General features: G+C 36.3%; 1 long non-coding RNA gene across 1 annotated transcript; it reads left to right on the top strand.

The window, feature by feature from the left end:
- The first annotated feature begins 2,771 nt into the window (after positions 1-2,771).
- LOC139745579 (uncharacterized) lies at positions 2,772-4,847 on the top strand. Its single transcript, XR_011711900.1, has 3 exons — positions 2,772-2,845; positions 3,541-3,604; positions 4,726-4,847. It is a non-coding gene; the product is annotated as an uncharacterized lncRNA (long non-coding RNA).
- The last annotated feature ends 5,687 nt before the right edge of the window (positions 4,848-10,534 follow it).

Genomic DNA, 10,534 nt, shown 5'->3' with positions numbered 1-10,534 from the left:
ATATCATTTTGAGCTGCGATGGCAATCATTTATTTCATCATGGGCAGTCCTGGCTCTATGAAACAACAGGAGCTGCAGGCTTTGATGAGACTGTCCGGGGGAAATAAAGCCGTGATATCAATAACAACAATAATAATGGTGATAGTAATTCTAATAATGACAATAATAATACCAATTTTATCAACAAAAAAGGTGGTGATTATGATGATGATTAATACTATGGTAATGGTAACAATAGTAACTATCCTTTGACTATTGATGATATAATGATAATGATGTATAAATTCATTTCTATTGGATCTTAAGAAATAAAAGATATAATAAAATTTCTTTGTCCCTATACTGGTCATTTTCAGAGGCGACGGAAGGAGATAATATCTGAGGCATCCACCGCCCCCACAAAACAAGACAAAACAAACCAAAATGAAAACACCATTACGTTGACATTATTGTTTTTATTTAGTTGACACCATATATTGACATTAGAACTGACATTAGAATGAAAATGTATTGTTTACGCACTGCAAAAAATGCGGTGTTAAAAGTGTAACACCAACCGGGTGTCAAACTGTGGGTGTTAAATTTGGTGTTAAATTGACACAATTTGACACCCTTCGGTGTTAATTTAACACCAACATTCTCTCATTCATTGGGTGTTAGATTCTCGGTGTTAAAATGACACCCAAGTGGTGTTATAGTTTTGTCATGAAAAGGGGGTTTTCACTAATAACACCGTATCGGTGTTAGTTGTCCACCAGAGAAAGTCACGTGTTCGCAGTCCGATGATCTCATTGGTTACACATGCCAATGCCTGAAATTTGTTGCTGTGGCGCGGAGTCGTCAACGTCTGTCATCGCGATAGTCAGGTTTTCGATGTCGCCTGGGGCTAAAAATGACATTAAATCTATGATGGTGACTTTGCTAAGTCTGTCAACGGGGATAAGTATCTTTTAAGGTAATTATTTCCTGTACCAGTTATTTTCTATCATAAACGATGTGCATGATTTTCACGGATTTCATCGCATATTATAGACAACTTTGTCTTTGTACGCACGTAATACTATAGTATACTATGTAGCGCAGCATACTAAGTACATGTAGCCTATAGTGTTTGCCATACATAATAGGCCATAACACCAACGCGCTGTGCACAGCGGTGCATTGAGTCCGAATTTCGCTGAGGGTTCCTTTGTCCAATAATTGCATTTTAAAAATATTTTAAATATAAAAGGTTCCGTGGCATTTTGTATTGTTATTGATGTAGTTTTCTTACCTCTGAGGCTCTGGTGCGGATCTTTGTTAGCGCGCAAATCATTACCCGCTACTGACATGCACGAAGACGAAGTTCGAACAATGTTTGTGTGTACATGTTCGTAGGTATACTGGTAGGCTGGTAGGCCCCTAGGCCTACTATATTTTTTGTAGGGCCTACTGTAACTGTTCTAGGTCCAAACTGTTAGGTGTGAATTAGTACTAGGTACTAGTAGCAAATATCGCTCTAAAAAGAGCGTAAATACCCGATTAAAGGGGCTGGGTGGGGGGTTCTCCCGACCCGATTTTTGTTTATCACAACAGGTTACGTGATGTTTTCAGTAGCTACAGTGTACACGTACAGTAGGAACGTAGGGGCCTATATAGGATGCTAGTGTTTGCGTGTGGATCTTATGTTAGAATCTACTAACTAGTTTCTAATATGAGTACTACTATTTATGAGTTTGCTAACCGCTTACAAATTTACATTATATAAGAATATGCTCTTATAAAGTTGATGACGTCACATGCATGTAAAACCGGTATTTCCACCGAGTCCATGTTAAGACTCTATGACTCTAGATCTAATTGTAAGGTGCGAGTTCAAGGGTAGCGAGAAACAGAATCACAGCCCATCTCTGGCAGTTGTTCTCTGTCTGAGAACTGATCCTAAATTTCACAAATGAGTCAAAATGGAATACATGTATCATCGCTTTTTTTCATGATTCAGGTGAGGGACTATACGTCTACTTTGATGGTAGTATTTGTTGAAATAATCTCTTGAAAACAAAATCCTTCTGGAATATGCCTCTTCCCCATACTTATGTTATTGCCACACTTAATGATATTGGCTATAGTGCACTTGAGAATCTTGCAAATGACAGAATTGCAAAAAGACCTTTTATTATCTATCTAAAAAACCTTGAAAATGAGAGTAGATCAATTGCAAAATGGCATTTGATTTTTCCATTTCTCCTCAAATAATATTTGCATAAATGTACACTGCATAAAGATGATGAATACCTGGAAGCAGGATATTATTGCCCCCCCCCCCCGGTGGCTAATTAAAACGAACTTGAAATTATGAGCATATCTCAAGTAGGTATATATAATAGAATCACCGACTGAATTAATCTGAAGCCACCTGAACAAAACCCTTTGTTTTCTGCAGTTCTGATCAAATCTTTCATGCACACAAGATAAATCTGTTTCATGCACTTGTATACAGTAAATACACTAGTGCAGTTATGTGGATGTTCAGTACTTTGAGTCCTAAGCCAGTGCATCACACCTTGCGCACCAGTTTGACAGTTTGTGGACTTGTAGCCACTTGATAATTATGTATGTTCATGGTCCTTACACTTGCAGGTTGAACAGTACTTCTCACTCCTTCTCCCAGGCAACGATGCCAAGCTTTTTTGAGTAGTGGCCAGTTTTTGGTGGAAGGTCTTGTCAGCTAGCAAGAGGAAAGCCTTCAGAAACCACAGTCAAGCTGTTGAGATTGCTGGGAGAGCACATGCGGAAAACTGATGTGGATTCATGAGACTTGGAGCAATCATCAAATAGTGTACCACCAGACCTGGTAGCAGTCAGGGTATGCACAATACTATAGGTTTTGAAAGCCCCTTTTTTTATGTTCTAGATGTCTATCCATCCAATATCGTTTCTTGTGTATCATGCCGCAAGTTGGAAACAATCATCTGTGAATGAAACTTGGTAAGGCTATGTAAATCCAGGGGGCGTTCCACAAAACTTGTCATTGGTGACAACTGTTATAAGTAGCTGAAATCTTTGCATCTGACAATACATTTTATCAAACGTTTCCCTGGAGTCGATAAGGGTCGTGAGGTCAATAATCAAGGGTCAGGGGCCCTTCATTATGAAAAAAAAATGCAGGAAATATCTTGTGACTTTGATTTTTCAAAGGCAGATGAATGGATTTCATCAAACTCAATTGTAATATAAAAGTTCACAGTCACAAATCAATATGTAATGTAATTTTGTTATTTTGGAGATGCTGATGAAATAAAGAAGAGTTTTTTTTTTCTTGTTTTTTTTTTAAGAAGTCACACAACAACCCATGGGTTCATCCTACATGAAGGATCATATGTTTTACTTAATGCTCCCTGATTATGCAGTGCAATTCACTGATAATTTCTGTTGATACCTGGATACTTTAATGAGTCGTAGAATATATTGTATATAACATGCATTTCTTACAACACAGCATAGAATGTAAGTAACCTGCAAATCCTTCTTGTACTCTATCTGCTTCCACCTGTGAACCAGGGCGCAAGGATTGTGCAAGATTGCTGTGGCTTTGGCTATAGACTACCTTATCCGATTTCAAAAGGTAAGTCTACATGACTATAAGGTTTGTTCAAATATGATGCGACAAACCCCCTGACATTTTTAGTGTTCAGATATGGTGCGCCGAACCACGCCACTTTCATTATGTTTATGAATGCACATGACTCAAAAAAAAAATAAGATAAAGATAAACTCATGACATTGTATCTTCACTTACTTTTGAGCTTGATTGCACCATAACTTCTTGCCACTGTGTGGCAAAATATATTCCTCTTGCCTCAGTGTTTTTGTTTTGTTTTGTTGCATTTTGATCTGTTTATTTGTTTTTTACCATCTCATATCGCATTGATTTGTGCACTAAAATGTTGCCGGAGTTTGACTCATCATATCTGAACAAGCCTTTATGAGTCATTTCGGACAGGCAATTAGAACTCACAGTACTTTGGTATTCTGAAAATGAAATTGATTTTTACGAGTTTAATTGATTTTGCATTTTCTACTTTCTATGATCTGTTTTTGTATTAGAAAAGAAATTAGAGGTCAAGGGAAATTTTCTGGTTTTTTTTTTGTGTTGTTGGACTATGTAATTTATTAAGATCACTTGCTTTTCCATGTTTCACAGATTAACTTTTTTTTTTGGATGTTGTGAATATTTTTGCGCACTTGCCTTTGTCAGGGTTATGTCCTGATGTCGACGAGAACTTTACTCATGAATGCTTCAAAGTCGATCCTTGAACTTTAAAGATTGTCTTCCCCATATGTAGGCTGAAATTTTGAAGTTGCTTTTTGATCAGTCACGAATAAGAGAAAAGTGATAAATTTCAAAGCTTCTTTAAGAAAAAAATAGGTATAAGTGAGTTTTAATTGTGAAATTATAGTGATCTTGAAGTAAAATGGAATAAGATCCATTTATTATCCTCTGCCAAGAAGTGGTGCCTGAATTGTTATGGTTTTGAGTAGTCCATCCCTCCGTGTGTGTGATAGCTTGAAATCTGTTAAAATAATCATAAATGTGAATAAAATGTGTTAAGCCTATGTATGACTGAGTCTATCAAATTGCATTATGGAATCGAAATAAAGGTCACAGTCAAATTTGTCTAGTTTTTCTTTGTAATAGATTCATGCAATGTCTGTTTGTTTTTCATTGTTTCCTTACATTTTCAGCCTGATGCTAGTTTTGATCACCACTTGAAGAGGGAAAGCAGAAGAAGATGCAGCTCTTGATGCAGCTTGCTTGCTTGAAGATCAGAAGATGCAGCTTGCTTGACAGAGGACGTCAGAAGGATAACATACATGTGTACCAATATTACTTCATTGTTGACCACTTGGTACTACCCTGCCCTGGTGATATCATTCAGAGTGCCTTCGACCCATTGTTCAAAGCACATTAAATATGTGTTTTGTCTACGGTATGCAAAACCTCTCATCAACCTTTGGACATTTGGAATTACCCCGAGTTCGTGAACCGAGATCTAAACTTTCAAATAGATAATGAAGTGATGCATTCTTTAGGAGTTCCCACTGAAACTGCTTTTTTTCACTGTTTGCCATACGAACATGGACTGAGTGATGGACAAACAATAAATTGCGCCCAGGGGGCCTGTGTACGGACATAATTTGATTCGTTCAATGGTTTTAGAAGATACTTGAAGAATCATCATTGTGACAATGAAACTGTGAAAATACTCCAAGTCCAGTTCTATGGAGGAACCGAGATAGAGACTGATGATACAAGTTGTATACAGTTGATGAAGCAGTACTCTCCATTAGTCGATGACAGTTTTTGATGAGGAGGTGATTACCTTTAGTCAAGAGGACATTGAACAACGACCTTGTAATTTTTACATGTCCTAGTTTACATGTGTCAGTATGGAGTAATGCATTACCATGGTAACATCAAATTTTCGTAAAGATTACAAATACAGAATGTGGATCAAGCTACTCAATTTTAAATCAATTCTGTTGAAATTCGATTGTCCAGAAATCTGTTGCCATGGCAATTGCAGTTTTTAAACAAATCATACAAAATTGTGTGGATCACGCTGCTCTCTTAGTTTCTTTTTTTTAGCATTTAAATTTGAATTTGATACATATGGTCACTATGATAATATGTTATCGTGCAAGACACTTTTTGTGGGGGTCATAAATCCGTTTCCATGGCAACAGCATCTTCATACAAATCATCCACAAGTACGATGTGGATTCAGCTAACTTCCTCAGATTTTGAGCATTTGACTTTAAATTTGGCACATGTGACCACTGTATTATGTACCTGTGCAAATTTTATTTTTCGTCATTGTCAAATAGTATGTTGTCAAGTTAATGGTATTTTGTAATGAGAATCGTATAAACTACAAGTGGATTGAGCTTACTCTCTCAATTTTTAGCAATAACCTTGAGATATGACACCTATATATTGTGACAAGATAAATTCTAGATGTGCAAAACACTTTTCTCGTCAATGTTAAACCATGCGTTGCCATGCTAACTTATTTTTTCTTTTTAATACAAAGCAATCGAAGATATTGTGATTGACTCATAACTCCCTCATGTTTTAGGCATTTGACTTGAAATTTGGCACGTGACCACTGTAGTGCGCTAATGTGCAAATGTCATCTTTTGTATCGGTCAAAGAAAGTGTTATCATGGCAGTGACATTTTCAAATTAAAAACTTACACAACAGTTGATTATGCAATCTCCCTCAGTTTCTGAGCATCTGGCCTGAAATATTGAACAGAGTGCTAATGTAATGGCAACCATCTTTTAAAATGAAAATCAAACAAAAAATACTGTGAATTGGGTGAGCTCCCTCAGTTTTCTAGCATTTGACTGGAGGTTTCGCTCATGTAACCAGTGTAATCTTAAAATGAGTCGCACACTGATCTCACTGTTGAGTAATCTTGCTTTGGTAACAACTTTTGTTACATTGTACTTTTTTTTCAACAAAAGGCATACAAGAATATCATGAATTGAGCTAACTCTCTAAGTTTTAGGTGGGGGTATCAATTACATCCAGTTCGAGTTGAAAATATTGGCCCAAGAAGGCCTTATGTGTGTCATTTGAATATTCAAATGATCCGAATTTCACATGCTTGTATCATCACTTGCAATAGCATTGATCAAAAGAAAGAGTATAATCTTTTTTTTTATGTTAACATTTTACAACCAGACTGGATGATCTATGTTGAATATTTGAATTACACAGCTGAGTAGGCAATTCAATTTGAACATTTGAATGATAGAGCCAAGAAGATATAATACTAGTATCAATTTCATTTGAAAATTCAACTTGATAGTGCCAAGAAGGCCAAAGGTATTCAGAGTGAGTATTTAAATTTGATATTTTAGCCTACAATAGCCATAATGTATCTCATTTGCATAGATAATCAAAGAACCAACTGACAGGGTCAAAGGTATTCCATTTTGATACTTATATTGTAGAGATGAGGCTTTCATTACATGTAATAGAATTATTGTGTTTTGTTGTGACAGACAGAATTTATTAAATATTTTGATCAACCTAGTAGCACGTGACTGTCTTTCACCTACTTACATTACTGTGTTATTTTGTGCAATTGAATGTGGAGAGTGTGAAATGATGTCGAGGTATCGACACTTCAAATTGTTAATAAGTTGGCATCACTTGGAATTTATTTCTCACCCTGAAGCGTTGAATCAACACTTCTGTGGTGTCAAATAAACACCAAATAATGCAAACTTATAACACTTTGAAGTGTTAGAATAACACCATGACAGGTGTTGGGGTATAGATTCTAACAACAAATAGTGTTGAAGTTACACCGTCATTGGTGTTAAAGGGTGTCAAAAGAACACCAAAGTGGTGTCAACTTATCAATAATCTAAGCAACACCAAAGCTGGTGTTGGTATATTTTAACACCACGGGTGTTGAACTTACACCATAACTGGTGTTGGGATGTCAAATGAACACCATTATGGTGTCAACTTCTTAACACTCTCTTAAGTGTTGAAAAAACACCGAGGCTGGTGTTGGTATATTTTTACACCCTTTAACACCCATGGGTGTTGGATATTTTAACACCAGAGACGGTGTTACTTCAACACCAGATGGTGTGGTCCTTTATTGAAGTTCGGCCGGTGTTAGATTCAACACCAGTGGTGTTAAATCTAACACCACTGTTTTTGCAGTGCGGTTGTGTCTTTAACAGTGTTTCTGACAGCAAGTGCCGTCAGGTCTGAAATGAGAATATCCATATTTTTGTTGATTATTTTGCAAAACATTACAGTGTAAACAGGATGAACATTGGTACTGATTATAAGTATTTTCCCCTTTTTTCAAAAAAAATAAAAGGAAATGTCAACAAAATATTGCTTTGTCTAACAATATGATATGTTGTTTAGCAATGTGATATATTGTCTAACAATATGATATATTGTTTGCGGTTGTGATTTTGACCGTTTTTCTGACAGCAAGTGCCGTCAGGTCTGAATTGAGAATATCCATAATTTTGATTATTTTGCAAATCATTACAATGCAATCAGGATAAATAATTTTACTGGTTACAAGTTTTTTCCCTTTTTTTCAAAAAGAAATATAAGGAAATTTCAACAAAATATTGCTTTGTCTAACAATATATGTTGCAGTATGCTTTAACTAAAAATCTTGTAAAATTAGAGATGAATTCGATATATGTACTGTAACTGTTCGGATTTCACTATTTTTACACAATGGAACAAAAGGTGTCAAGGGGTTACTGATTGTGTCTGTAATGTGTATTAACTTCATTTGCCTGTCTCATAAAATGAACAGGTGCAATCCTTTGTTTGGTTGTACTTTGACCAGTTGAGGCATATATTGCATTTTATAGACAACCCCCCCCCCCCCCCCATCCATTTTGTTTTGGAGGTGATTATTACTATAAGTCTGATCTCCCTCTTAATTGTGACAATTTGAAAAAAGTTCAAGTTTTTATCCGTACGTTGGACCTTTATCGCTTGTCTGCATACTCATATGCGCACAATTCCTGCGTACTCATCTGCCAAATTGATGTAATGTGAAGTACTTGCTTGTACAGAAATTCTTCACTTGTACGGTCCCAGTATCGTGTGCACTGTACCGAACTCTTTCCTACATTCTGAATACACTCGCAGCCACGACCACGTCAAACACGCACACGTTAACACATACACACAAATACACACACACACGCACACACACACACCCAAATCTCACGCTCTCACGCACAATCATACTATCGCTAATGTCCTTCACTGCTTACACACGCCATACATACACACACTACCACTGTCATAATGATGCCATTGGCGGCATTGGTGTGAAAAGATGTTATGTATCGTATTCAGACCTTCGATGTGCTAACAAGTGCCCAAAAAGGTAATTGTCCTGGGGTTTTTGGAGCTATTCTGTACTTATCGTATGTTGTTGATAATCCGTAAATGGATTGAATGTAATAGCCAAGCTATTTTTGTCCTTGTCTAATGTCGGCTCAAATTTTTGTGTATGTAGGTTTTTTGCTGTCGTCTCGGAAGCCCACAGAGACACTGGATTTATTCTTGTTATTGTGTTGTGCGTGTTCTATGTCTTTTTCTGTCGATGGTTCTCAATGTTCTTACTTGCCTTATTCTGCTCTTTCTCGTTTCACGTTCTACGTCTCCTCAGCGATCTTCTGCTTATCATGATTTTGACGTAACCCATGTTCGTAGATTACTCCAGCGTCTTGCCACATTCTGGTGACTGGGTATTTTCTTGTATCTTCCACTTATTCACGACACCCTAGTTTTTTGATAACGCAGACTTTTAAGAATTCGTCTCGTATTTGTAATTATGGCTAATTTTCTGAATGCTCCATTTCATTCCGTATCGAACGATGACTTTGTTGAATTGTTTAGGAACACAAGCTTAGACTCTGACCCAGTAAGTGGGTTATTCAGTATACGAACTACCCCTTACGATGAATTTGTTACCGATAGCTTGAACACAGCTGTAAATGAATTGCCTCATGATTTAAGTAATGATTTCACTCAAAATATGTTGTGCAATTATATTACAGTCAATCAATGCAAAGATATGATTCATAATTTTTGTGAGGACACGTTTTCTTTGTTGCATTTAAATATAAGGAGTTTGAATAAACATTTTGATGATTTAAAGATTTTATTAGAATCTGATGCAAGTCAGTCGCTACCCGTTAAGTGAGACATGATTAGCTTCCAATGCAGAAAATTATTTCGCAATCGAGGGTTATAATTTATTTGTTAACAATAGGCCTGATAAGAATGGAAGGGGCGTTACATTGTACATATCACGTTCTCTTGATACTATTGTTCATGAAGATATTTGTAGAATGGACAATATTGTTGAATCTTTGTTCATAGAAATTCTTATCTCAGGATGTAGAAGTCTTATGGTAGGCATTATATACAGACCTCCTAATTTAAACGCCGATGAGTTTTTAACTTATTTTTAGATCTGGCCAAATCACACGTCTTCCGAAATAAGGATTGCTTTTTACTCGGAGATTTCAATATTGATTTGCTGAGGTCTGACCATGATAATATCTCTAGTGATTTCCTTCACACACTTCTGTCCTCGTCCTTTCTTCCGCTTATTTCTAAACCCACACGTGTTACAGATCGCTCTGCCACCCTCATTGACAACTTGTTTTGTCACATTCTACCCCTCCCTGATTCTTTTATAATTCTTTCAGATATGACTGATTGCTTTCCAATAATGACTTATTTTACTATTAAAACACCAGCTAATATTAAACCTATTTCACCTCCTTTGTTTAGACGTACAGTTTCACCTGAAAAGTTAACTAGTTTTGATGTGGCTCTCGAGAATGCTGACTGGTCAGGAGTATTTGGCAGCGATGATGTTAATATATATTTTCATAATTTTATGGAAATTTTCAATCATCATTTAGATGATTTAATTCCAAAACAAAGAAATAGAACAGAGTATTATAAAG

This window comes from Diadema antillarum, unplaced genomic scaffold, assembly GCF_040938485.1.
Source record: "Diadema antillarum isolate AM-2024a unplaced genomic scaffold, OU_Dant_1.0 seq00001278_RagTag, whole genome shotgun sequence".
In the NCBI taxonomy this organism is placed as follows: Eukaryota; Metazoa; Echinodermata; class Echinoidea; order Diadematoida; family Diadematidae; genus Diadema; species Diadema antillarum.
Note: the sequence above shows the minus strand (reverse complement) of the source record. Positions and strands in the feature narration are given on the sequence as shown.